At 42.8% G+C, this 22,906-nt stretch overlaps 1 long non-coding RNA gene across 5 annotated transcripts; it reads left to right on the top strand.

Annotated features, from left to right (window-relative positions):
- Positions 1–275: 275 nt before the first annotated feature.
- LOC135312477 (uncharacterized) lies at positions 276–13,951 on the top strand. 5 transcript variants are annotated; one of them, XR_010372026.1, is made up of 5 exons: positions 276–4,036; positions 5,709–5,749; positions 6,832–6,924; positions 8,592–8,713; positions 9,785–13,951. It is a non-coding gene; the product is annotated as an uncharacterized LOC135312477 (long non-coding RNA). The 5 variants fall into 5 exon arrangements; XR_010372024.1 differs by having other exon boundaries at positions 8,592–9,866; positions 12,500–13,951; XR_010372025.1 differs by adding an exon at positions 5,960–6,082 and having other exon boundaries at positions 8,592–13,951.
- The last annotated feature ends 8,955 nt before the right edge of the window (positions 13,952–22,906 follow it).

The raw sequence follows: 22,906 nt of genomic DNA, 5'->3' as shown, positions 1-22,906 counted from the left end.
CAGGCGGGAGGTTTCCGCTCCCCGCGTTGTATCGGGGACTCGCCGTCGCGCCGCGGGGCTCCCTTGGCGGGCGGAGGCGGGAGGGGAGAGAGAGGGGACTATTTCCCCCCGGCGGCGCATGGATGCCGGCGGGGAGGGGTGGAAATGTGTCCCGCGGGGAGGGGCGGGAGGTTCCGCGGCCGTGGCGTGGGAGAGAAGGGGGCGCGGGTCGGGGGCCCGACCGGGGGACAGCGGAGCGGGGCCTGCGGGGAGCGGCCGCCCGCGGGGCCGGGGGGCGGGCATCTCGCGGGGCGGGTTTCGGCGGCCACAGCCGGTGGCGGCCGCCGGCGAGGGCCGGGGCGGCGCGCGGTCTCCTCGGGCCGGCAGGGCGGCCTTCCCGGCCGCGGCTCCTGGGGAGGTGTCAGACCAGGGTCACGTCAGGTGGAGGGGATTAAGGGCACCGGGAAGCCGGCCCCAGAAACGGGCAGCGTTGCGGGTAGTTCGAGGCGCTGTGAAGCGTGTGTGCATTGGTGCTGGCTTGTCTTTCTAAACGCACAGAATTATCTTTTTCTATTTATTTAGCATAATTCCAGTGTGTTACCAAGTGCTCAGGTGTCATCATCCAGTTAATATAAAAATATTCTCGTTTTAAGAGGAAAAAAAAAAACCATTGAGACTGGCTCCGGGTAGAAGCTGAGCTACAATACGGTAACAGTCTTGTTACTTCATCTAGAGATCAGTTAGTCTGGCTTACATCCATGCAAATATATCTAATGTCATTGTGGCTATACTTGAAATATGTGTTAAAGATATTTTTAATAATGTAGCGATAACTTGGCAGGCTGATTTCCCGATGTAGGAAAAAAAGTATGAACTTAACTGTTAAACATTGCCATATATTGTAGTCAAGTCTCATTTTCCAACTAAGACTATCTGACACAATCCATTATACTTTGTCACATCTCAGCTATTCTTCCCAGATTTTGCCCTGGCAGGTGCTGCCCCAAGTTGGTTGACTGATTTAAGAGCGCTAGCTAGAATGGTATAGCTGCTTTCTTAGAGTGAGATTAAGGAAAGATGACTACTTGTGTCCCGTCTTGTGACTACCAAGTGTCCCTAACACTTTACAGTAGGGCTGTAACACAATGTAGTTTGCCATGCTTGCAGGGTGCTATTGTTTGATACTTGCCTCAAAATCAGCCCAATATGGTCGAATTCTATAATTTTGAAAAACCTCTGATTTATGTGTGCCTCTTAGAATATGGTGGGAAAATATCAAGATTCTTGCTGCTCTGGGAATATTGTGGTCTTTGAAGAACTGTTTTTGAGACAGCTTTCGTCAGCTGACCATCAAAAATGGGAGAAAACAAGCTCTGACTCCTGTATCTTTGCTGTTCTCTCTCCCCAAGAGTTGGAAAAAAAGATGAGTGAGGAGAAGGTAGACACAAAGGTGGTTGACTACCTGCAAGTGCCTCAACAATTGAGGGAAAAAAGCTGCAATGTGATCTCACATTTTAATGTACACAAAAGAATTCACGTAAGAGAAAGCACTCACAAATACCAGAGGCACAGGAAAATCTTCAACCAAGGTTTGCACTTTTTAGATTCAAAATCAATATGAAAAACTTGCAGGAAATTGGGCATTTCTATTTTAGTTCTCATAAAACTGAGTGTTTGAGGATTTTTAGCTTTCTAAGGATGTGAGGTTTGGGCACATTTGCAGCATTGTGACTCTGTATGTCTGCCAGTTCTTTACTGATAAAGCCAAAGCCACTGGACATTTTAACAAGCTGTTACATCTTTCAGGAATACCAACTTGTTACAAGTGTTGTGAAGGTAATCACCTGAAAAGAAGAAAGATTCCTTGTCAGTATGGCTGGGAGGAAAGTTGTCTTAAGAGTGTGCCCCTTTTAGTTTGTTATTTGTCTGGCTACTGTTAAAACTGCATTTTAGAGGCTACGTTAAAAGAGCATAGGCTCACTAAGTCAAGAACTTAAGTATTGCCAAATGTATGTAGTGATTTTTTTCCCCCATGTAATCTTAAAAGTTGGATTGCCTTGGAATATGCCTTCTCGTGTACAGAAGTCTTCCTTTTCTAAAAATGTTTTTCTCCAACTCTTCCCCCCGTTCCTCTGTCACATTCACTATCCGGGTGCTCACAGATTAGACTGTAGTTTGTGAGATTAGTCCTGCATCTGTTGTAGATAATATATATAAGGAATTAGCTTAGACTAATATTACCATATGTATCCTTATTCTTAATTTTTCTATCTAAGGGTAAGCCATAGAGGATAGCAGTGTAACCAATGCCTTCAGAAGGTATGACTTGGGCCAGTCTAAAGATTCTTTTTGTGAGCCTGCCAGTTTTTCATTCTTCTTAAAACTTACTTCCCAAAGTCATAGTTTTGGGGGAAAGGTATTTGGGCAGGAGGGGAGGGATTGCTGGAGTGCAAAGAAGATTGCGACAGGGAGGAAGGGGATTAAGGAATGGAGAGGTTGTAAACAAGGAAGGTGAAGCCGTTGCTTCTGCCTTTTGACAGAGTTGCTGCAAGGTTTTAGTAGAAATAGAAGCTCAAAGGGAAAGAGCTTTCACTGTCCATGAATTAACTGAGCTTCAAACACATGTGGCTTCTGGGGGTGCTCCACGTGGTTTGAGACCTCTTGCAATTATCTTTGTGAGAGCAGGTTCTTGGAATTCATTGCTTAAAATTAGGCTCTTAGACTGTGGATGTCTGCAATTCGTTATTACTACCTTGCAGTGAGGATTAACGGTAGTATTAACAGTTGAGTGGTGAGCTATGGGAAAGCAAAAACTGTTTATTCAGAACAAGATAATTTCTTAAAATACTAGATGGTTCCACATGCCTGTATTACTATAGAAGCATTTAAGTTTGAAAAGACCTTTAAGATCACCAAGTCCACCTGTAAACCATGTCCCTAGACACCACATCTACGTGTCTTTTAAATACCTCCAGGGATGGTGTCTCCACCACTTCCTGGGCAGCCTGTTCCAGTACTTGATAACCCTTTTGGTAAAGAAATTTTTCCTAACACCCAGTCTAAACCTCCCCTGGCACAACTTGAGGCCCTTTCTTCTTGTCCTCTCACTTGTTACTTGGGAGAAGAGAGACCCCCGCCTCTCCACAACCTCCTTTCAGGTAGTTGTAGAGAGCGATAAGGTCTCCCCTCAGCCTCCTCTTCTCCAGGCTAAACAACCCCAATTCCCTCAGCCGCTCCTCATAAGACTTGTGCTCCAGACGGTTCACCAGCTTCATTGCTCTTCTTTAAATGCACTTCAGCACCTCAAATGTCTTTCTTGTCTGTTATGTCCATCTTGCCTATGAAATTGCTAACTCATGAAAAGTACTGCAGATCACATGCTTGGTCTTTTTGTCTTACGGTGAGTGTTTTACACTTTCTGGGTTTTTTTTGGAAAGAGTGTTTTGGCAGTTCCTTGGCTTGGGAATGTCACTTTATACCATTTAAAATCTGTGTCTTTTTAGATCTTTTTAAAGGCAGGTCAAACAAATTTGTGTTGCTTCTTCAGCAAAATTACAAGTGTATAATGTGTGTTGTGTAAAACAGAAAACAGGATGACCATGAACTCTTCTGGCAATATCCAGCCTGGAAACTTGTGCTTTAATGTGAAGATTTATAATTCCCTTTGGTATGAATGTTTCATAAAGACAAGTATGCTCTTTGTCTTCCTAAACACATTAAGAAAAGCATGCCTGGAATCAAGGTAATTTCAGATAAATTACACTGCTTGGAGTCTGTTCACTTCTCTGCTGGAAAATATATAGGTGTCGTCTGTCAAGTACTGTGTTTCTTTTATATTAAACACAGCTCAGCCTGCTGGGTGGTAAGTGGGAGGCTTAGAGTGGACAGGGTGAGATTTATTAGTTCTTTCAGACTGATGGTGGTTGCTCTGTTCCAGGCAACATTCTCGAATTTTCCAAAGGACTCCATGTTTTTAGTGAACCAGTGGAAGATGGTGGAAGCTATGAGTTTTCTACAGCTCTGGAAAATCAGGCCATTGGTCTCAAGATTGGCACTTGTTAGTATTTCTGAATTCTAGTATTAATGTTTTATTAAGGCAGAAAACAGTAAAAATTTGTTTTATGGCTGGTCAGTGAAATGCAACAATAAAACATTCCCTGACTTGCTGCTGTTCGTATGCCCTGACTGAGATTTGAGATTTTTTTCTTTGTTTGATTTATTTTTGTATCACTGTCTTCCAGTTTGAGGCTTCGAGAGCTATCTGCTCTCCAAATCTGAACAGAATTCTTCTGCAATTTAGTTAGCATCATAGAGTATAGACTGTGTGTATAAGCACAGTCAGTAACTAACTCTTGGGATATGGGGAAAATCATGTTGCAGTTTCTTTGAGAAGTTTAAGGATTTCAGCAGTTGTGAACACTTTCCTGTTGTTGTTTCACCTGCCACCAGCTGATCAAATTATACTCTTCTGAAACCTTTGCCAAAATTTGAGACTTAGGCTGTGTTGTACAGTGTTGGTGGTTGATATGTTGAATGAAACAGCGGATGTTAGGACTTGGCATACTGTTAAAAATAGTATTTTGAAATGGTTTGTTGCACTGTAGGAAGGCTTATCCAAGAGCTAGCATAATGGGTAGTACTAACATTCATCTTGTTCAGTACTTTGATCCTGACAGTTATGAACAGCAAAGTCTACGGAGGAACTTATTTTGGGGCAGATGCAATAGTCTCCATTCTCTCTTGGCAAGAAGCCTGTTCTTGGTCTTCTAAAGATTTATTGAAGCTATAAAGTGTAAAGTTTGGTATCTTTTGAAAAAAAAAAATTATAATTTTGATTCCTCTAGATGTGTTAAGAAAATATCTGTTCCACCTTTACTTATTTGGAGATTGTTGTTTCAGTGACTTTCTATAGCAGTGAGTTCCACTTACACTGTATGACAATTTTTTTTTATTTTGAAAGAAAAATGAAAAATTTTCCAAACTTTCAAAATTTTTCTTGATGGAAGGGACAGGTGTTCCTGATCAGCCCTTTCAGTCTCATTATTTCATTTCTCTACATTTAACCTGACTATCTGGTAAGCTGTACTGTTTACAGAAAGTAAAGAGCGTTCTGCGTCCAGTTGATTATCATGACACTCTGTGGGAAAAGCCTGAGTTTAGCTGGCTTAACCTTATGTTATATAGGCAACTTGGGACAGTAGGTTATTTCAGAAAGTCACTTTACAGACATCATTTAACTACTTGCATTTTTTCTTAACCTCTTCAAAGTAAATTTTGGCAACAGCTGGTAGTATGTCTTTGAATCAGAACATTGGCACTCAGTATTGTCTGTGAATAATCTCAGTCTGTGTATGAATAGCTCAAGTATGTGGCTGAAATGGCAGCATGTCTCTACAGATAATTGGGTTTAGGGCCAGTTGTTTCCACAGGAAAAAAAAAAAAAGGCATTGGTAAACTGGGGTGCTTTTACTTTGTCCTGTTCTACTTTTGCATACAGTTACCTAAACTGTTTTTCATAGGACTGTTCAGTGGAAAGCAGATCTCATCTAATTGATACTTAGAGCTGTTAGACTTCCATAAGAAATGTACTTTTCCTGCGTGGCATCTGGTTTTTTTTGTGGGTTGGTTTGTTTGTTGTTTTGTTTTGTTTTTAAACGCAAAGCAAGTGCTTTGGTTTTATGCACTTAGTGAAATGTGTGCTAAACTTATGCTCTATTCTTTCTTGCCAGGTTGTCCATTGCTGTTGTACCTGAAGAGGTGACCATTTGCTGTGAGTCAATGACATTTATGCTCCCTCCTATTTTTTCTCCACCTTTTCCTTCTGTGAAGTACGTTATGAAAGGAATGTACTGTGCAAGATTTTCTTGCAGTTAATAATACCAAAATTCCCTTTCTCGAGAGAAATGTCCTTTAACACATATCAGAGCATAATTTTTTTATTCTGGTATGTTACTGTATTGTGTTCCTAATCCTGAAACAGAGGGAAGCTTGCTCCAAACAGTTTACTGTTTAATGAGGATCCAGTCAGTGTGTGTAACCAACATCAAGAAAACAAGGGAGAGTAAGGGAAACATCAGTAATATGTTGATGTGAACAAACCAAGGTAAAATTACTGTAACCTTGCACTGCCCATCCATTTAAGACACAGTGTTGTTGTACAACTGATCTTGAGGGATTTTAAAGAACGGAAGGTAGTAGTGTTAAGAACCTCATTTGAGGAAGAACTTTGCATGTGAAAAAAGTATAGAGTGGTGTAGTAACCAGTAGTGGCAGCTTGTTTTGCTGTATGTCCTGGGCCTTGGACCATAATAACATTTTTATGCTGCAGCATACTGGCACCTCCTGCTATATTTTGTTCTTGATAGCTTATCCTACCTGGCTTCATGTGGTTTAAGGGTGGGGAAGGGGAGCATAAAGTGGAAAATAACACTGACTGTGTGTGACCAAAAGAAGGTTCCTGAGGTATTACAAGAGTTGGTGTTTTTGTTTTCCATCTCATGGTTTCTATAGAAAAGTATATACTGTTTCTTAGAAATCCTTGTGTTAAGGAGCTGTGATGGATTTTGGAGGTCAGTGCGGCTGGACCGTATAGATATCAAAACATTATTGCTATACAAGTACCATATCATTTCCTACTGTAACTATTATTTGGCTGATGTAATGATCCACAGTTCAGGTATACAATTTATGAAAGATCAGCGAGAGGTTCTCTTTTGAGAATATATCTTAGATGGAGTTGCAAGCAATAAAAATATAATTGCTAATTAATTTTTCTGAAATACGTAAGATTTATTTCCCACATGGAAATTGTTGTTATAATACCATTGCACTGTTGTTTTTTTTTTTTTCTAGGAGTAAAAGTGGTTCTCTTAAGTGTATTCTGTTAATAAGAAAACCCCAAACCCAACAACAAACACCTCAATATGGCTGTGTCTGGCTTTTCAGGTTGTATTATATATATAATGCTTTCTGGACAATGATCACAGAATCTTAGGTTGGAAGGGACCTCAGGGATCATCTAGTCCAACCTTTGTGGGAAGAGCACAGTCTAAACAAGATGGCCCAGCACCCTGTCCAGATGACTCTTAAAGGTGTCCAACGTGGCCGAGTCAGCCACTTCCCTGGGGAGATTATTCCAATGGTTGACTGTCCTCATGTGAAAAATTCCCCTCTGATGTCCAGTCGGAATCTCCCCAAGAGCAATTTGTGTCCATTCCCCCTTGTCCTTTCCATGTGACTCCGTGATTCTCTTTTCTCGTGTCAGAAGCGGATAAAACTACATAAATATAAAACTGTAATCCACAATCTTGCATCTGAGGGTATGGATGGATACATAAAGGGTCAGTCTACGCTAGGAAAATACTCCTTGGGAAGATTCAGCAGTTCACAGTATTTCTACTGGAGTGTTTGTTGAACCAAGAGGAAAAGCAAAACCTCATGCTTGTATAACTCTAGGGTGAAAATGCCAGACACCACTAGGACCTTGCTATCACTGCTTTCCACAACAGTTTTTTAGAAAAATACCCACTTCAAATTCACTCTCAACCAATATATTAAATACTCTTATGCTGGAGGTGAAGTTTTTACTTGCTCATATGTAGTTTACTAGCTTTCATGTAAATTACATCCCTTTTAATGAAGGTGGCTTTTATCCTCAGTTTGAGGGTCTACCTCATTAAAACTTGAAATATGTTATAGTCTGGGAGCCTGTTAGAGGTCCATTTGTGGTAGACATCTAGTGTTCTGAAAAACCAAAGAGATGACCCAGGTTTCAGGGTTGCATCCCACTGCTAGAGATCTACTCCCTACAGATACTGCAGAACTGCCAAAGGCATCTCTGATAGAAGTGGACATTTATATATGAAATATCAGCAGAAGCATCATCTAACAAGCATGTGTCTTGGCCCAACCACTCATTCCCTAACCTCCCTTAAAGCCATACACTGTATTTTGGTTAGGTAGCTGGAGATGGGTTTGGATATTATGGTGCATCTTTTTTGAAGAATGTGCTGATATTTCACTGCACTGTGTGACCCTACACAGAAGCTTTCCTATCAATTAACTGCTAGCAGCCCTTGCTTCACAATAATGAATAGAAGCACAAAAAGGAATGCTGTTCTATTTGTTTAAACACTTTGAATTTCATAGAGCATCTATATTCATGTCTGAACATCTGCAAAATGTGAGCTCCTTTTGAACATTATACCTGGCAGTGCCTGCGCTGAATATATTGTAAAAAAACCTAACCAAAATTAGAAAAGGCATAAAAACCCCCACAGCAGGTATCCAAGTACTTATGAGAATCAATAGCCAGTCACACTTTAGGGACATCTGATATTAGTCACTAGGACTAGATACGAGTCCAGTGCTGATAAAGGCCCTGTAAAAATGCTATTAAGATATGATCAAACTTAGAAAATTAGGAATTTTTCTCAGTGCAACTGCAGATGATAACAGTAAGAGATTAGTTAGAAGGAGAAAATCAGTAATCACTATATTTAAATTTTAAAATTTAAAAGTGGCATTACTAAGCTAGTTACAATGTGGTTTGGGTTGGTTGGTTTGTTTGTTTGTTTGGGGTTTTATTTTTTTGTTTCTTTCTTTCTTTCCAGCAACTCTCCTGAGTTTTTTTGCTACTTCTGTGCGTCCCTCTCACTGTCAAAGAATGCAGCAGAGTTCTGTCTACATGGAAAGCAAATACTGCAAGTAATCTAGTCTGTTGACAGGAAGATCAGTAAGTGGGAAATATGTGATGAAATGTTAGTCTCAGTAAAACTGAAATTAAGTAAGAAGAGTTTGTTTTGCCTTTTTTTCCTTCCCTGTTGTAAGGGATTTTTTGGAGGCGGGGGTTGGTTTCTGTCTATTGACAAACCTTCTAAAATTGAAATTGTACAAGCAGCAGAAATGGTCAGTAAGGTCATGAGGAAAGAGATCAACTTTATAAAATATATAACTCCAAAATAGGAATTCTGAGTATGGGTAAGGCAAAAGTATGAAATACAAGCCTTACGCAAGAGAGTTCTTCCCTGTGTTGAGTGTAGTTTTATACTGGGTACTTTTTGAGGTTGTTTCTTGGAGAGACTACTGTAAAAGAGGCTCTCACTAACAGTGTTGTTTACCACTGTCAGCCTCACAGGTAGGATGCTTCTGTCCAGAGAACAAGCAATGAGAATTTTAATATTGTTCTGCTTTTTAATTTAAACTACAGAGTTTAGGCTACATAGTAGAATTTGGGGAGTCTGACTCCTCATTATTTAGGAATTCTTCTTCATATTATTACATTGTTGGAAACTGCTGTATAGTAGAATCCAAGATTTGATCAGAAAGCTAATCACATGGTTTGGGTCAAGGGCAGTGGCTAAAAGGGGATGTTTTAGGGCCAAAGTAGGAAAAAAGAGATGGAAAACCTGCTAGCTAGCGCAGGAGCAAGAATATTTCTGACTAGGAATCATTTTTCTGAATCTAGGCTTAAAATAGCTAGGTTTTATTTTTATTCTTTCTACAACATTTTGTAAAAATGTAGGATTAAAAGTAGCTTTTTTATATTGTTAAAGTAGGGACTACTGGACCACAGTTGAGAGATAAAAATGCAGTCAGTAACTTAACACAGTAATATAGCCTGCAACGTTCCTTGCCACTTAACCAACAACTATCACCCAGAACTATGGGTTCCTAGGCTTATTGTGACAGGCATGCAAATAAAAATATTTATTACAATTGTTGAGTGGGGGGCCCTGCATTCTCTTAGAATTCAAGCAAGGTGCACCCGAGTTGCTTCATTTTGCCATATTTTATGTTGACCCAGACACAGGAAAACTGAAGCCAACCGAAGTACACAATAAAAATGTTAATGAAAAACCTACCAGACCTGGAACCAAAGAAACTTGGTGAATATCTTTTCCTCCTCTGGGTAATAACGCTTCAGTGGGTTGCTGCCTCTGCTCTGAGAGAGACCATAGGCAGGGCCGGACAGGAGAGGGTGGAGCCAAGCGGGCTGGGTAGAGACACTTGCAGTGAGGAGAATGGCGATAGTAGCTGATGTCCTAATCTGGATGTGGGGGCGGGTTTAGTGTTGAGTTGTGGTTTTGGTTTTTTTTTTTGTTGTTTTGTTTTTTTTTTTCCTAAATCTGGAAGGACAGCAGGCCATCTCCTGTTGAAATAAATGGAGATGGACATGCTGTCCAAACAGGGAAATTTTTTCTATGCCCTTTTGAGCTGTTCTAAGAAGGAACAGTTCTTCCCTGTTAGCCCACACTCCAAATGTTAGATGTATAAATAAGAGACTGGCTGTGTACTCCCTCATCAGTTTCATTTTGAGATTTTTTTCTTCTATCCAGAATGTAGGAATATTTTTAGTTTTTTTCCCCGTATTAGTTACCCATAAAAAGTCTGGAGGAAATTCAGTAATTCCAAAACTGGAAAAGTGTCCATATTTATTTTTTGACAAATTTGTTATGGCTATTTGGGAATACTAACATTCCTTAATTCTTAGGTCTACAGTCTGCTGTGCAGCTGGTTATTTCTTTGAGTTAAATGTTTCATTTAATTTTAGACCGCAGAAATAATGGGACCTTTAGGAACCTCAGACTGAACTTTGCCAATGTCTGGACCACTTTGGTTAAAATGAGTTGTAGAAATAAATGGAACAGTTTCAGTAAGATGCATAGATCTTTTCCTGCATTCTTTCCTTTTGATAGACATGCGCGTACTTGTTGAACTATGGACTTAACCTTAGTTTTGAGGTCTGACTTGTTTCTCATTGTTTTTTCCATAAAGTAACAATGTTAATCACAGGGAACTAAGTATTCATGTACGTGTGTACTTAGTGACCTTAGCCTGCAGACTTTTGGGGATAAGAATTTGTAGAGTAATGACTGCTTTATTGATTTTAATCTAAAAAAATTAAAATTATAGTTGTTTTTTATCTTTGTTTGAATTCAGAATGTCCTTTTTTTGTTTGGTGTCTGTATGGTGGAGTAACTTGTGCATTACCTTCTGTAATTTGTTATCCTACCAATTAATGTATTTTATCAGTTTAGCAAAAGCTATATCTTAGCACACAAATGGAACTGAATTTAAAGATTGAATGTTCTTTTTATTTTCAGGGGTGGTGGTAGTTTGTTATAACTTTGTGTTGTTATGATTCTGGTTTTTGACAGTTTCTTTTTTATAAAGAACTTATTTTATAAAGAACAAAAGGTAGTCTGCAAAACAGGGTGGAAATCAAACCAGCCTTGAATAAAACCAGTGCTTTTCAATAGAAATCAAATAAATTTTGAGCAGGTGAGACTTCCCTAACCATTGTGTTTCTTTACTGATTTGATGCTGTGAATGTGAACTGACAGAATCTGACGGCAAAGTCTCCTGCAACTTTGGAAGAACTGGGTTTGTCTTCATCCGTTTGAAAACTTGCAAAAGGGTTGGTGATTTTTTTTGTCCACAGAAGAAGGAGTTTTTACTAGCTTTAAAGAGCAGATGACTTGCCGGTATTTTAGAACAAGTTTTCTTATGAGATTTGTTAGATGTTGGAACAGATTAGCTAGAGACACTGTATGGCTGACTCATGGGAAGTTTTTAACAGAAAATACCATAGTATCTCTCAGGATTGAACCTTGTGACGAGATGAAAGAAAGGAGCTCTGTCCTATTCTGACGTTTTTATTTCATAAATAACATGGGGGTTTAGTGGAATTCCCACAAATTAGTGCTTGGAACCGGTGTTTTTATTGATGATGGAATTTTCAGCACATTTGTGTGTATCAACACTGGAAGCTACGGTCATCTTAGTAAATGGGTTGGCATAAATACAAGCTGCTGCCAAAAAGGGAGGTGCCTCAGCTGCCTTTCCTCATTTACCACCAGTGCTGGGTTTCTTTTCAGGCTGGTTTTCAATTCAAGTGGGGTGACAAATATTCACAGCTTAGATGAAGGCAAATCTGTCCTTTTTGCAGCAGCAGCTGCTCAAAGTGACTGTGGAACAGTAGCTTAAGGCTCTGCAGCCAAGGGACAGTCGCTTACTGGGGTACTACAAGTCCTGACCTAGGGCCTTTTTCAGGAAAAAAAACAACAGGCTGAAAGAGCAGCATAATAAAATACAGCTGAATGTCCTCTATAGCAAACTATGACCTTTTGCATTAGCCTTAAGTGGAAATATTAGGTATTAAGTTCTGCCCATTAGGCTTTAGCAAACAAGCAAATTAAGCTATTCCAGTTTTCAGCTTTCCAAAAAAATGATAGCTGAAGAGCTGTAACCATCTAATAATGAAGTCAGGCAGTGTACGTGCGCTGCTTCAAGTGGGGCTTAGCTTCCAGCTTTGTATCGTTTGCAAAATCTACTAGCAATGGCAAGAAAATGAGTATAGAATACAAAATAATCACAGTGAAGCATTAACACAGTGTCCCTCTCCACTAGTGGTGCAGATTCACATCACCATCAGGAATCCTGTTTTGCAGTGGGGAGAAAGGAGGCAGAAGATAAAGGAGAAGTCTTGCATTTGCTATAACATTTTATTTGTTTGCAGTGTTACAAGGTAGATGTAAACCCAACCTAGCTAAAATGGTACCTTTGACATGGAATTTGTGGTATTAAGCATGATGCTCTGAAAAATGAGGCGATCAGAGACCGGACCACACAACGCAACACAAACTGCAGCCAGCCCACGCTTCATGGATTTCCGGAAAAAATATGGCTTTTCTTTCTCACTGTGTGTCCCCTTGCTCCCACTGCTGTGTACTTGCTGATTCAGTTTTAAATCTTTTTCTTTGAAGGCCTCGAAGTTTCTATAATGAATGCCAGCTGCCAGGTGTCTCCAAGTCATAGATATTCCTGCAGAGCCCGGCAGAAGCTAAGATAGCATGCACTTATCTAGCCTTCTGGTACAGTGGCTTAGAGGAATAACGAAACAGTCTTCCAGATCACTCTTGGTTGTTAATGGTTGTGTAAATTCAGTGTCAAAGGTTACACTTACAATTTTTTCTGGGGAAATTGCCAGAGTGTTTGATCTCCTCAAGTTTGGCCTGTGCTGCTGAAGCTAGCAGGAACTAAATAACCTGGGGCCTTCATACATATGGTTGTTGGGGGTAGATTTAGATGTGTAAAGATGCAAATAAATGCTTCCATGCAATATTCCAGGGAGAATTAGCCTTTTTGGAAATTCAGGTGCTTGATTTTTCTCCCCTAGCCTGTCTCGCTCTGGCAGCAAATCCAGGGATGGCCAGTGTACATTACACGACCAGTTTAAGAGTGGCTTCCATGGCACAGCTACTTTATATGCCTGGCAGCTGGGCTGGGCCATCCTGGGGTTTTAGGAGCCACCTGGGTCTCTGGCTGTGTGAGGAGGGGCTGCTGACCCTAGGATGCTCTGGGATGTGATCTGTAGCTCCTGCTGCAAGGAAGTTGTCACCTGCCTCCACCCCTCGACTCTCCACAATACGTAGTGTGTGTCCTTTCCCTTAAATGCTGTGGGGAGGCAGGAGGTCGGCAGAATGAAGATCAGGCTTTTGCGGCAGCGCACGTGTACAGTCAGCGTTCAGTCACAGCCACGGCCACCCTGCCTGGCTGAATCAGACGGCGTGTGTGGCTGCGCCGGAGCTGGCTGCGGTTCCTGGCTGTACTGTGGCCAGGGCCCAAGCATTACCTGGGAGAGCTGGCTGGGCAGTGCCAAAATTCTGTGGGAGCAGTGCTAATGCGTAAAAAGCCTGAGCGACACGGCCCATCGTCTCTGCTGTGCTGTACTTGCTCCTACTGTGTGAAATAGCTTTTCCCCATACGTGCGATCATGCGGAAACATGCTCGTGTCTTGAATATGCCCCGAGATGCGGAGCCTGAAGGTGCGGCACTTAACGAGGTGCTGCAGCAAGCAAATGCCAATGCCAGCGAGAAAATCTGCCTTTTGCATTGAAGAGATCTGAGTATTTTCCATTTACTGACAGATTAGTAAGGCAGAAAGAACAAAGTCGTTTAATCCCTGAATGAAAAACTGTTGTAAATTAAATATTTCAAAGAGTTTAAGACCTGTCAAAGGTTATATTTAAATAGTTTATCTCACTGCTTCCACTGAGCTGTTAATCAGTTTGTCCATACGGTACTGAGTAGCCTTCTAAAATAAATCATCATGGGAAGGTGTGAAACGCCAGCTGGGGGGATAGCGGAGAGCGGCAGCAACCTGCCGGGGGGGTGTCAGCGAGGCCTCCAGGGTTTCACCTGCTGTGAGGGAGGGAGGTACCTCCTGCTGCCCTGGAGACCAGCTGCCACGAGTTTGTGGGTGGTTTTAAAGCATTTGGAGTTCAGCAGCCCCCGAGGTGCAGCACTGAGGGCTGAGCTACTGCAGCTGCCCCTGGGCAGGTGCAGAGGGCACCATGAGGGGCTGTCTGCCCCACAGTGGGCAGAGCCCTCTCAGAGATGATGCTGCCACCCACCCTGTGGGCACTGTGTTTCCCCTTGAATCATAGAATCATAGAATTATTAAGGTTGGAAAAGATCTCTAGGATCATCAAGTCCAACCATCAACCCAACACCACCATGCCTCCTAAACCATGTCCCAAAGTGCCACATCCACATGTTTTTTGAACACATCCAGGGATGGTGACTCCACCGCCTCTCTGGGCAGCCTGTTCCAATGGCTGATATCTCTTTCAGTAAATAAAATCTTCCTAATATCCAATCTAAATCTCCCCTGATGCAGCTTGATGCCATTTCCTCTTGTCCTATCACTACTAACTTGGAAGAATCTCCTTTCAGGTAGTTGTAAAGAGCAATAAGGTCACCCCTCAGCCTCCTCTTCTCCAGACTAAACAACCCCAGTTCCCTCAGCTGCTCCTCATAAGACTTGCTCTCCAGACCCTTGACCAGCTTCATTGCCCTTCTCTGGACACGCTCCAGCACCTCAATGTCCTCCTTGTCATGAGGGGCCCAAAACTGAACCCAGTATTCAAGGTGTGGCCTCACCAGTGCCGAGTACAGGGGCACTATCACCTCCCTGCTCCTGCTGGCCACACTGTTCCTGATACAAGCCAGGATGTTGTTGGCCTTCTCGGCCACCTGAGCACACTGCTGGCTCACGTTAAGCCGGCTGTCAACTAACACCCCCAGGTCCTTTTCTGCTGGGCAGCTCTCCAGCTGTTCTTCCCCGATTCTATGATTCTATGGGGTTGTTGTGACCCAAGTGCAGGACCCGGCACTTGGCCTTGTTAAACCTCATACAATTGGCCTCGGCCCATCGATCCAGCCTGTCCAGGTCCCTCTGCAGAGCCTTCCTGCCATGGAGCAGATCGACACTCCCGCCCAACTTGGTGTCGTCTGCAAACTTACTGAGGGTGCACTTGATCCCCTCGTCCAGATCATTGATAAAGATATTAAACAGAACTGGCCCCAGAACTGGTCCCTGGGGAACCCTGCTCGTGACCGGCTGCCAACTGGATTTAGCTCCGTTCACCGCCCCATTCCTGCAGCCCTGAGGGGTGCCGGTGGCGGCTCTGAGCTCCCAGGAAGGGCGGGCGGGCTCCGTGACCTCCGCTCTGGCCCGCCCGGCCGCCCCTCAGCGAGACGCGCGCCGCCACCAGACGATGGCGCCGCAGCACCGGGCTTGCGGCGGCGGCGGCGGGGCGGCGGCTGCCGGCAGGGGGCGCTGCGGGAGGTCCGGTGGCGGCGGCGGCGGCGGGCGCGGGGCTGCGGTGTGCGGGAGGCGGCGGGAGGGCCGGTGCTGCACAGCCCTGCCGGTCCCGGCGGAGGCATGGGGCGGGCGGGGAGCGGCGCGGCAGAGCGCGGGTCGGCGCGGCCCTGAGCGAAGCCTCCGCGCCGCGCTCCCGCACAGCGACTATGGCCGGGGGAAGGCGAGGGCTGGTGGCGCCTCAGAACACGTTTCTGGAGAACATCGTGCGAAGGTCTAACGGTAAGGGGGGACCGGGGAGGCTCCTGCGCCCGCGCCCCGGGGCTGAGGGCGAGCTCTCACCGGGGCGAAGCAGCCCGCCGCTTCCTTGGCGGGGGCGGCCCCGGGCGGAGGGACGTTGAGCCCCCGCCGCCCCCGGGCGGTTCAGCCGACGCGGCGCGTCCAGGTGCCGGGGCCGAAGCGGGTACCGCCGGCCGGCAGCGCCGCACCAAGTCCTGCGGAGAGCCTCCGGACCAGGCAGCGGGGCGGCCGCCTCCCGGCGGGGCGCCGGCTGCAGGTGCGCCGGCACGGCGGCGGCCGGAGCCCCGGGAGCCCCGCCGGCCGGGCCGTGCCCGCTGCGGGGCGAGATGCGCGCCCCGGGGGCGGCGGCGGGGCCTGACCCGGCGCGGGGGGCCGGGGGGCTCCGGCGCCGGGCGGGGGTGGCGGCGGCGGGGGCACGGCGGCTTCGGGCGGGGGGGGCGGCGGCGTGCGGGGATTCAAGATGGTCTCTGGGAAGGGAAAGCCCGGTGCCGGGGGGTCGGCGGGGGCTGCCCGTCTGAGTTGAAAGACAAGATTTGTCACAAGTGAGGAGGGAGTTTGCCATTTTGAGGGCTGAGGGCAGATAATTTTTTTCCTAGTGCGCTGTAACCAGGTCTTTCGCTTGGAAAACTGTGGAGTGGAAAATGCCTCGAATTTCACAATTGCATGCAAATATGCATTAATGTTATCCAGATTCTTTCACTTAGGGACTTACCGAAATCTGCTCCCTCAGTACACCCGCGACCATGCAAACGTTTATGTATGCGTTTAAACCTAGGCATGTGCATTTTTTTTTTTAAAGCTGTGAGCCCAAGTTCTGCCATTTCTAATGCTGCCAACGACTTCAGTGGGGTTGCTGAAGAGATTAAGAACTTGTAGGATGATTGAGAGTATGCAGGGTCAAGCTCCTCTTGAAGACAAGACGACTTAATTAAAAATATAGCCACTTTGTTCTGATAAGGCAAAGACAATTAACCCTCTTGATAAGTAGCTAAAAACTCACATTATCTAAAGAATGATTTTTTTTTTTTCAATTAGGCAATATTATTGGAGAAATAGCCTTTGGTGAGACCATATTTTCACATAAAATTGTGAGGCTCTTTTTGTAGGTTGTTTCTCTCCAACTTTCCTGTAAAAGGGAAGGGGTTGGAAGCTGCTTTCCTGAAAAAAATGCTCACCATTCTTATGGTGAATCTTGCCCTCTTTTTTTTTTTTTTTTTAAAAATGAAATGTTACATTTCATCGCATTCAGGCTGCTTCTCTAATCTTCCAACAGCAGTTATCTAAGGCTTTTCTCAAAACTGTCTTGAGTTTGTAGGTTATTTTCTTCATTAAAATCCAATTTTCTCTTTTGACTTTCAGTGCCAAAACCTTGATGCAATAAATCAGTTGGGGTTTGGAGATGGGAGGAATCATGCAGCAGAAGCTATGCTGTTTCTTCCTCTCTTCCTCCATTATTAAAGAGGTGTCATAACAGAACGTGGTGCTAGATAGCACAGGTAAATGACAGCACTCCATTTCGAAAAGCTCAGCAAGTCCTGAGGGCTGTCTTCAATACAAGTTTTTAGATTAAGCCTTGTAGGAAATGATGCACAGTTCAAACATATGAGGAGAAGCTTAGGGAGGTGACTCAGGTTTAGAAGCTCATTTCTTCTGTAACATGCCTTCTAGTTTTTGCTGGTCCCAGTCTAGCTTTGCTGTCGATGTGATGTCATCACATAAGAGTGCTGTATGAATCAGTTCTAACGTGGGACCATCAGCTTCTTCTAACCTCTGTCCCACTCAGGAGACAAGGATAGTCTCCTTTCTCTCTCATCAGGCAGGGCTGTGCACGCCAGCACGGGGGCAGTATGGAAACATGCTGGTTCCTTGTTGCCTGTCTCGTCTTGGCCTGCCTGCTTGGCCTTTGAAATGATTTGGGATGCCCACAGGATGAGTGCTTAAATGGGCCCATAAAGCTTGAGGTTTGGCTCCCCTTTCTTGGTTTCATTTGATTGGGTAGTAATGTGACCCACAATGAAACTATCTAGGCCATTTGGGATTTGCCAAATAAACCTTGGGCTTGTTGTCAAACTGCTCGCATGTGCCAGCAAATACAAGTTAAGAAGTGCCAACAGATATTGAGTTGATACAGATATAGGAATGTTCCTAAATTGGGGAGGATTCCCTTTGAAAGGAGAGGAATTTGGTCATAGAACAGGAATAGATACCGAGTAAGTGCTTCACTTAGAGGTACTTGCATATGACATGCATCCACAGTCACAGGTGAACTGAGGAGAACATATTCTTGCTATGTGTTATATTTTGGGGCAGGGAGGGGGGTGTTAACTCAGTGAAGAAGGCCATATGGTAATAACAAAGTAATTGGCATACAACCTCTTTTGGAGGCATCGCTCTAAGGAGAGAACTAATTATACCATTTTTAACCTGTAGTTTAACAAGGAATTCTTTGGACAACCTTTCATATTAGATGTGGGACTGGTAAGCTGATATACCTCTAATGGCTAAATGTAATAGCAGTGTACATAGGCATACAAGTTCAGTGTTTTTCCGTTAGGATTAGTATTTTGTTCATGTTTATGTCACGCCATCTGCAGCAAGACTCACCTCAAACTCTGTTGGTCTGAATCATCTCCTTTAGAGTTATTAGAGATGAGAGCTGCTGCTTAGGTTGCAAATCAACTGAGACATGTTCACGTGTGCTAAATACCAGTCAAAAGAGCTATGCTAGGGTTAGAAGCTGCATGGTATTTATTCTCCACACATTGCAGTAAAGAGGGGATTGAGAATTTCTCAGCCCATCCTGGGATGGGATGGCCTTACCCTCACAAATACAGGAAAGAATATATAAATTGTCATTCGCCTAGACCTGTGGACCTAATCTGGTCCTCTGTGCTCTTCTCACAAAAAGAGCTTTGGATGAAGAGTGAACTCTTTGAAATGAGGGACACCATAATCCTGCTTGTCTTGTATTCAGTGCTTGAAAGCTGTGTTTCCGTATTAGCCATGTAGAGCTAGAAAAATAAATGTTGCAGGTAGTGCTTGGTTGAGAAAAATTTGTTTGAAGCGTTGAAATATTTGAAGACCAGAACATCCAATGGGACAGAAAATGAGCCTGTGCTGTAAAACAGTGCAGTATGTAAAGACTCACTAGCCCCTGATAGTTACCACTAATGTGATATTAATGTTTTTCTCAGGTAATGTAATATACCCACAGTATACAAGCACTGTAACAATTACAGTTATAATCTTGGTTCATGGCCAAGGCACCCAGTTCAAATGGTGCAGTATGTTATAGAGAATACTGATTCCTTGTGATATGCAAATGATTTGTCAATTACTGGAGGCAAAAATACTTTTCAGTTTACATAAATACCATACAGATTCTGCAGTCCTTCCTTGGTCAAAATTCTCACTGAGGTACGTGATAATTGCACGTTTAAGGATGCCAAAAGCAAGCCCTATGTTTACCTGGCTTTGGAATTTCAGTGGAAGTCACAGATGCTTTTCTGATTTTATTGACAAGATGAGGAGGTTGGAAGAAGGGGATATTAGAGGGCATAAATCTTGTGTGAATTTAGTCTTGCTTTCACTAAATCCTCTGGGAACACCCTAAGGAGATGTCAGGTATGGAAGCCAACCTGCACCCTTTGATGGGGAATGCAGCGAGTTCCCTGAAGAGAGGAAGAAAAAAGCACCTTCAGACACAACTCCTGAGAATAACAGACATTTCCATGATTTATGGCATTACTTCAATTGGAGGCTATAAAGTCCCAGTACAATAAACAGTCTGCAACCTGGGCATGCTAACCTTGTACCGTTGCCTGAGACCTAGGAGAGAAATTAACTTTATAATAAACATCTCTGAAACTGAAAAACCTGTTTTTGTGTTCAGCTAGAGAGAAATTGAAAGGAAACTAACAGAGAATGAAGAACTAAACTGAGTTTCATACTTGGGCCCTTCAATAAAAGGTTCTGAAATAGTTGCAGAGGATCCTTAACCTGACAGTGCTGTGTCTGCTGCAGCCTGGCCATGCCTGCCTTCCTTTCAAAACCTAAACCAGTGAGCAGCATGGTATGGAGACACAGACCTGGCTGCAACTAAAGCAATTTGGGTCCAGAAGCAATATAGGCATATTTCCCCAAAGGTAGGGTTTACTATCTTCAGTGTTGTGGGTCTAATCGCTTTCAGACTACTGAGCTATTACGTTGGTAGGGAACACATGTATGAATGCAACAAGCTCTGCATCACTCTTCTGTATGTGATGTGCCAAGGGTAGTCAGGTCCTGGGCATCACTGGGGTACCTTGTACTACTGTAACACTTGTGGTGAATAGTATCAGCCATCAAGAAGGTATTTTCATATTGACAGCAGGGCTGCTTTTGTTCAAATTAGCAAGCGCATTTTTGGGGTGGAGTATACTTTTCTGTTTCCTTTTGGTAGAATATCTTTGGTTTCCTGACGTTTCGTAAATTTCCATAACTTTCAATGAATCTTCAAGCAACACTGAGTGAAATTCATTATTTGCAGAGGACCAGCTCAGAAGCCTTGTGCCGCAGGTAAATTACATCCTAATGTGATCTAGTGAGATTCTATTGAATGGGGAAATGCATTCTAGTGACTGTTTTAGTCATTAAAGTACCAAAAAGGACAAAGTTAACTGTGCTCAGGGAAGAACAATATCGAGGTATTCCTTATGACGTGCAATGTCTGGGATAAGCTGTGGTAGTTCTTAAAGCTCACAAATGGGCTGACTTGGAAGGCTGTAGCAGATAAGTAGGGGGTTTTCTGCTCCATGCTGCCAGTTTAAAGTCTCATCCACCTTCTGACTTCAGTGGGTTAATTTCAGCATGAAAACCTCAATGGAATGGAGTAGAGGGGTCTGGCCTGGAGAATGCTTCGCTTGTGTAGAAGGCTTTTTGCCAGAGTCATACCTTGCAAAAAGCACATGGAACACTGCTGGATTAGTAATAAGATGGTGCTATGTGTATGGAGTACCTTAGCTGAAGATTTTTTTTCTCTTGCCGTTACTGTGGCTTTCCCTGTTCAAGGCAAAGTGAATGGTATCCTCTACAAATCTGGCATCTGGTGGTTGAACTTGAGTCTATACCCTTTTCTGTCTAATCCTGCAAGACCCAGCTTATTGAAGATTTCCTGTAGAATCACTTTTGGCTGAGTAAAGTCCATGAGTGTAGGTCTGTTGGTGCTGATTGAAACAAGACGTTTAGCTATGGAAGCAGCAGACCTTCAAAAACCACAAGGGGACAACTTGTAGGTTCCATGTTAAGGACGTCTTCCCAAACTGAGAATGAAATGAAGGAGAGGGTTTTGTTTCTTATCTTCCTTCTTTCCTAAGGTAACAAGCTTTTATTTTCATCCATGTTTTTTGTACAATTGGTCAGTACATCAAAATATCTATTCGCTATTGACAATTTGGGTCTCTTTTTCAGTATCGCTTGAGTTGAATCTAAAAATTTTTTTTTGCTGCCTTTTACTAGGCCAGAAGCTTCTAGTCTTGTGTGTACTTCTTTGTGCATCTAGAAATGTACAACCTGATTTCCTTAAAATTGCTTTTATAGGTAGTAAGAAAAAAACCCCCATATGACACAGAGGTGATAGTGTTTTAAAATTAATATTCTGAAAGCTCAAGAAGTTCTACTGTGATAATTCAACATATCAATCAATTTCTGCATTAAATCCTGGAACAAGATCATAAAACAAATCTTAATGAAACCCATCATTGGAGAATTTGTTAATGCATTTTTGTAACTTCTATAGCTAAAAGTGAGCGGGGATTTGGGCCTTGTCAAATGCTTTTAAGGCTTTAGATGGCTGTAACTATAATCTAAATCAATAGGCTTCTTTAAACTGATGGAAGACCCGAATAATTGATGCAACTAAAACATGCTTTTTCCTGGATTTCTTTTGAGATGGGAAAAAACCCCATACCAATTAAATGGTGAAGTCTCACTGCTAAACAGTGTTTTTATCCTTTATTAAGAATGGTGGAATGTACGACTCTTACAACTGATGAACTTTCCAATTTCTGAAAATTATCTCATGCTAACATCACATTTGTCTAAATGTCTTTTTTTTTAATTTCTCAGTATGGACAGTACTTCAGGGATAGGGAAGGAATGATGCTATGCCTGAAATACATATGACAGTTTCCATGCACTTTCTATTTCAGTGATTCTTGTTCCATTATTCTGTACTCATCAGTTTTAGTTTTAAAAAACACAGATAATTATGAAGATTTTATTGCTACTAGTGTTGGAAGGATGTATTACTTTCAATTTAAACTTTTCTTATGGAGTAGGCCTACTGTGAAATATTTGCTATAACAATGCAAAATAACAAGTGTTGAGATAGAACCAGTAGTTTTTATCTATACTGCTGACTGAAATTAGCATTAATTTTCTGTAATGATTCAAACTGAGTCACTTGAAGTTGTTGTTTTGTCTCTTTTTTTATTTGTGGTAAGTATGATGAAATACATTTTTTTAATAATTCTTTTCGGCCTGTACTTGCACGATGCTCTGGAGTACACATGAAAGCCGTGTTTGAATAAAGCATGAAATGCCTGCATGTAGTGGATTATGTTCATGCTATAGCAGCCAAGGAGCTTTTAAATCCATTTTTGTTTCTGGAAAATAAATAGTTATATAAAACGTTTTTAAAACATGTAAGCCCAAATGAACCTATCTATAGGGTTTTTTATAATAGGTTATACTACAGTGACACTACAGCTTAAAATAATTTGGTCTTGATATTAAGGATGTATGATTTTGAGGCAACTGTATCATTATTCTATAGAGAGATGAAGTTGTTCAATGGGGTATTTAAACATGGACACACTCCCACTGTAGGAATGAATACAAGGTGATACTGAGTGGATGCATGTATCCATGTAACACCGTTGACTTCTACAGGAGAATGTGGGTGGAAGAGCAGAATTTTGTGTTGTTACTTTTATTCTACCATGTGAATAGTCTTTCAGTCCTTTGAGGAGCTCTGTGCTT

This window comes from Phalacrocorax carbo, chromosome 3, assembly GCF_963921805.1.
Source record: "Phalacrocorax carbo chromosome 3, bPhaCar2.1, whole genome shotgun sequence".
Lineage (NCBI taxonomy): Eukaryota > Metazoa > Chordata > Aves > Suliformes > Phalacrocoracidae > Phalacrocorax > Phalacrocorax carbo.
This window is presented reverse-complemented; position numbering and strand designations above follow the sequence as displayed.